Raw genomic sequence first — 6,059 nt, 5'->3', positions numbered from 1 at the left:
TCCGCGCCCTTGTCCAGCAGCGCCCGCACGCGGCCCAGGTCCCCGTCCAGCGCCGCCCCCCACAGCCCTACGGAGACAGCGGGGCAGCTCCAGGCGCCGCTCGGCCGCGGCCACCGGCATCACCCGCCCCCCCGGCACCCCGCCGGCCCAGCACCCCGCGCCCCCGGACCCCGCTGGAAGTCCATCTCGGCCAGGCTCTGGCAGGCGACGGGCGCGGAGCAGGAGCAGGGACAGGCGCAGCCGTGGGCGCCGGGGCCGGGCGCCGCCATGCCTGGGCCGGGCACTGAGCGCCCCGCCGCCTGCCGCTGGGCCAATCACAGCGCGGGGGCGGGGCCAATGCAAAGGCCTAGTCCGGTCTCTTCTAGTCACGTGCCTACAAGTGGGCGGGGCGTGATAGACAGCCCCCTGGATGTTAAAGAGGCAGAAGGGTATTGCCAAGGCGAGGAAATGTTGCGTTTAGACGAGCGTTGAGGATTAGCTGAGCTGTGGTGGAGCTGTCTGTGGGCCATGCAAGGGTACAGATGGCACCAGAGAAAGTGGGATGGGATGGGGGCACTGCTTAGACTACCTTGAGCATGATGGAGCAAAGCCAACACCTGAACTAGCGCCTAGGAACTTGCCAGCTCTGCACAAGGGGCTCTTTCCTATATGCTCCAGACTCCTTCCTTTCAGTTCAGGAGGCCATGGATAGCTACAGAGACATGCATGCCAATATGTATACAGCACACCACTAATCCAGGCCAGGAGGTGGTTGCCAGCTTCACAGGCAGTATCCTCAGTACCTGCTCACATCTAGTAGGCCAGCCATGACAACAGAACAGCACCTATCGGCAGATTCCTGGTGTGGCTCCCCCTTATCAGGGGTTTTGTAGCAGAAATGGAGGAATTAAGCTCACTGATTCTGTTGCTCTCAACAATTGTGTTGTCAGCACGGTGTTGCCAAAAGCTGCCTGTCAACTGTACTGCAACCGTGCACAAAAATCATGATCATCTCTCCTCTCTTACTACAGCCACCACAGCTGTTTCTATCTCTGGGTCAGAAGATAAAACTAGCAGCTGATTTATAACAGGAGTTACCAGCTGCGGTGCTTCATCCAGGCGCTCCCACGCCCTGGCCAGTGCTTATGGGGGGGCACTGGCACTCCTGCCTGCCCTCCCTGCCCATCGCCTAAGCAGGGAGCACAGCCTGTCAAGGTGCATGAGCACTTTTGGGGTGCATGTTCACCCCCTATGTGTCGCCACTGGGAGTTACCAAACTTTGCTACTGGGGGCCATGCTTCTGATCTCCACTGCAAGTCCTGCAACTTGCAGTGAGTTTCTGTTGGGCTCACAGAATAGCTTGCATCCCATTTGGAGTTATGACCCCCTAGTTTAGGAGCTGCAGACCTCTAACCAGAGTAAATTGCTCCCTGTGGAGATAGCGGTGAAACACATCATCTCCTCACTCGGATGTGGAGGTTCTCAATCCTTGTGATCCCAGCTCCATTCTGCAGAAGCAAGAGGTCCAGGAACAAAGACTCTGGGTCTTTCAGGCTGATCTACCACCTCTGCCATTGCTGCTCCTGGTCCATCACCAACCAACTTTATAGGCTGAGATGCATGTAGTGTATGAGGGCCCTTTCAGACTGCAGCAGCCTCGTGGTCTTATCCAAAGCTATGGTTGACCAACACAAGCATAACAGCTCATTTATGGGATGCTGACGTTATCACTGTGTTAGTCAAGCACTTCTGGTAATAGCTAACTAGCCCCAGACAGTAATGTGATGGTGACACATTTTGTGGTTTAAGTAGCTTCAGGAGATCTTCAGCTTTTTTTTATCATTTGTGCAAAATGTGGCTGACAGTGGCATGGCCCCAAGTTGCAAGGAAACCATTGAGAAATACATGGTATTTCCTCTTTTATTTTTTAGTCCAAGACCCCACTTGGACACCACTGCATATAGTATTACTGTGAGGTTCTCAAGGTGTTTTTCACCAATATCTACCATGACTGGTATTTGTGCACCTTCTCTTCTCCTAATCCACAGGCCTACCACTAATCTTGAAGAGGTAGGAAAAATCCCTGTTTTCACTGCTGGCTCCATACCAATGCTCCGTTTGCTCCAGTTAACTTTGGATGCAGTTCCAGTGCCCTTTAAATGCTGAAGCTCTGCCCTGCTTTTTGGATCTGTAGCAAAAGGTGCTGGATGCTGCCATCACCAAGTATTCCTCTCTCCAGCCTTTTCCACCCACCGAGTCCCCTTCAATCATTCCCTGCCACCAACTCCAAGAGACTATCCCCACCCCACTGCGCCCCAGCTATGTCAGTCTCCAGCCTGTGGCAGTGACAACCTGATATTCCTCCCCCTCAGTCGAGTACAGGTGGCACCATCAGAAACCCAAGAAGCCTCCCAGCTGGAAGAAAACAGAAAGGATCAGGCTGGAGCCAGAGCCTGAGCTGGAGCCAAAGAAGCCAAGTATGTGGGCAGGCGAGAAGGGAAGGGCTGAGGGAAGCAAGCTGCAAGGCCAACAGGGTGCAGGGCAGAGGGTCCTGTGGTGTACTTCTTGGTTCCTAGCCTCTGAGGGATGTGTCACAACAGAGTGCCCTTGTGCAGTGACTAGCCTTTCTCCTGCAAGGCCCCTGCTTTGGAGCGAAAGGGGTGTTTGGAGCAGCTCTCAGGTGCTGGGGCCAGGAGAGAGGAGGTATGTATGTTCCCGAAGTGGCTGCAGGGCTCCCAGCACTGGGGCACTTCATGCACTGTAATGCTATGGATAAGATCAGTGGGTAGAGAAAGCAGGTGTGGAGGGGTAAATGATACCTAGGTAGACTGATGTGTATAGAGGTGGCTAGATGATGGGTGTCAAGAGGGACAGATGGATGGACAGAGGAGATGTATAGAAATGGGTGAGGGTTGATACAGTGGTGGGTCTGGGGACTGATGGATGGATAGAGACAATGAATGGATAGATAGGTGTGAACAGGAGTGGGTGGATGGCAGTGTTTCTCAACCCATAGATCATGACCCAAAAGTGGGTCACGAGACTATATGAAAGGGTCAGAAACAAAAGTTTAAAATGGATTTCTTAAAGGAGAAAAATGTGGGAAACCATGGCTTTTCTTTTGCAGGCTAGCAGAGGTCCAGCCTGCCAGGGGCTGTTTGGGGGCCTCCCTGCCCCACCCCACACAGTGAGGGGCTGCAGATCAGGGCAGGTGGTTGGGAGTGAGGGGCACTGGGTTGGGAACTGGCCGCTGATGTTTACAAATGGGTCCTGGTACAAAAAAGGCTGAGAACCACTAGTCTAGGGGAAGGATGGATAGAGAGACATTGAGCTGGGTGGGTGGGTGGATGGATGGATGGATAGATAGAGTGGAATGTAGGAATGCATGCATGGATGGCTAGAAAGAAGTATAGGGATGGATGATGGATAGATGAATGTGTGTGGGGGTAGATGGTGGGTGTTGATGGATGGATGGATAAGGAAAGGGGATGCATAAGGATGCAGAGATAGCTTCTCTCCTGGCCTGTCCATGGCATAGTGAGGCAACTGCAGCCTTGGTGGGCAGGGCAGGGCTCTAGTGGGTCTGTGGGGGGTTCCCTGATGGGGCTCCTGGCCACAGCCCAACCCTGGGGCTCTCTTATCCCAACCTGAGCTGCTTGCTTGGGCCACCAGGTCACTAGTGGGGCAACTGCCTCACTCCCCAAGCCCACCAACCTGTCCCATCTCACCCTACAGGGAAGCCGGTGGAGCCGCCCATGCCACCTGCGGAGACCGACAATGCGGAGGGGCTAGAGCAGCTGGACTGATGACAGTGGGTATCAGCTGCTGTGGATCAGCGAGGCCTGGTCGGAAGCGCTGTGTGATGGGCTGTACTAGTCAATGCAGAGGTCTTACATGCTCCCTTCCCCTTAGAAGCCACAGAGGTCCCCTACTTAGAGGGCTGTGAATCCTGCCGGTGCCCTGGGCCTCATCCAGAAGCAACCTTCTAGGCCATAAGTGACACAGCAGGCATCCCCAGGAGTGGTAGGGTCATTTCCTGGGAAACCAGCTGCCAGGGATTCACCTCACCGGACTAGCCCATGATACTTAACCTGCTCCCTGCCCCCTCAGCAGCCTGGATGCATCTGGCTGGTGGAGGGACTGGTGCGAAAAGGAGCTGAGGCCTGGGAAGGCCCCAGGCCCTGCAGCCTGAGGTGTTTCAGTTGCATCACATATCGTGGAGGTGGAGACCGAGTGTTGTGGGGGACTCACATCTCTGACCAGGAGCTTACAGTGGCTGCTCTAAGTGTCCCTTTGTCCTGCTCCACTCTACCAACCCCTGCTTTCGAGCCAGGAGTCCTAGGAGAGGGCGTGAAGGGGATGGACTAGCCAGGGGGTTCCTGGATGTATTGGTGATTGGTGTGAATGTAGCTCCTGGCCCTAGGGATGCATATAATGGCTGCCTAAGGCCTCCCTGGCTACTGCTGGCCTTGCTGGGTGTGATGGAGAAGGCATCTTGCATTGTGCCTCTTGATCACTCAAGCCACCCCCACCCACCTGCCCCGGCCTCACCAGAGCTGCAAGCTCCAGCAAGCCACCCAAGAAAACCAACCCTGCTGCTCTGCAAAGTTTCCCAGCTGCCTGTGGTTGAGTTGTCATCCTCAAGAGGGGCCTTGGTGACTTGCACAGGCTGGGTGGAGGGGACTGTGGGCTCCAAGAGTGAGAATTGGCTTGTTAGCTGGTCATATCCCTGTCAGCCAGCATCAACACCCCCTGCTTCTGTGACAGACAGGCCCATGTGTGATGGTCTCACTCTCTCCTTTGTGCATCCTGGCCCCAGGAGCAGGGCACACAGAGGTTAGGAGAGCAGCCTCTTCCATGCCAGGCTGGCCCCCTGAGCAGCTCTTGTGGTCTGTTCTCACCCCAGGGTTTTATTCTTGTCTGTGATGAGCTCCCCAGCAGAGAGGTGTGAGCCCGACCAGGAAGGAAGGGGAGGGGAAAGCCTCATGAGCTTCAAACACACCATTTTAGGGGCTCTCTGCTTTTCAGAGGCTCTGACTGGCCCAGCTGGACCCCCCTCCTGCCTTCCACCAGGGGTTATAAAGGCAGCAAAGCAGGGTGCCCCTCCAGTGGCGGGGCAGAGACGCACCAATGGCTTTGGCACTGATCCTCCCCTTGGTCCTTGCTGTGGCCACAGGTAAGAAGTGAGGGTAGGGAGGCGGAGAGGGGCTGCTTTTCTGTCTCCCCCAGGGACATGTCCCCAGTGTCAGGCCATTGTGGGGAGCCAGGCAGGTGCTACAAGGGGCTTGAGCTGGGCTGAGAACTGAAGTGTGCCCCTGCTGCTCTTTTGGGAAGAGAGAAGGGCACGAGTACTGCAGCCCTCCTCAAACAGGCATCGGGCACGACCAGTCCCGGAGCCTTCTGCCAGGCTGGGCAGTGGGGTCACAACTGTGGCTTGATACAGAACCATAACGTGCCTCGGGGCCGGCCAGGCCAGGGCTCAGCATTCACACCAGGGAGGGACTCCAGTCCCTTCCACTCCTCCGGCCTGCGCCAGACCAATGCGGTGCCCGTTTGGGGCTGCACCAGTGGTTCTCATCCAGGGCACCCAGGCACCCAGGGTGCAGAGAGTTCCTTTAAGGGTGCCTTGTAGTACAGACAAATCCCGGAGGTTTCCAGTTGCATCCAGAGCGTCAATGTGGTGGGACCGAACGCGTGACTGGGCAGTGAATATCAAGAGCTATAGGCTGTACAGGAGGGATAGGACAGGGAGGAAAGATGGGGGTGTGGCGCTCTAGATTAAGGAGGAATACACATCCTCGTTAATTAGCAAGGAGTCAGGGGAGGGGCACTCTGAAGTGCTTTGGGTTAGAATACGAGGCAGTGGAGGGGCAAGAGACTTAACGGTGGGGGTCTACTACAGACCTCCCAACCAGGGGAAGAGCTAGACCAGGAACTCAAGTCAGCTCACAGAGGCAGTTAGGTCAAAGGACACCGGGGTCATCATGGGGGACCTGAACTTTCCAGACACCTGCTGGGAGGAGCAGTCGCCAGGTCTGACCGCTCACGCAGGCTCCTAGCCCAAACGCAGGACCCCCATC

The sequence above is a fragment of the Crocodylus porosus genome, unplaced genomic scaffold (genome assembly GCF_001723895.1).
Source record: "Crocodylus porosus isolate Cpor-Errol unplaced genomic scaffold, CroPor_comp1, whole genome shotgun sequence".
NCBI lineage: Eukaryota > Metazoa > Chordata > Crocodylia > Crocodylidae > Crocodylus > Crocodylus porosus.
Note: the sequence above shows the minus strand (reverse complement) of the source record.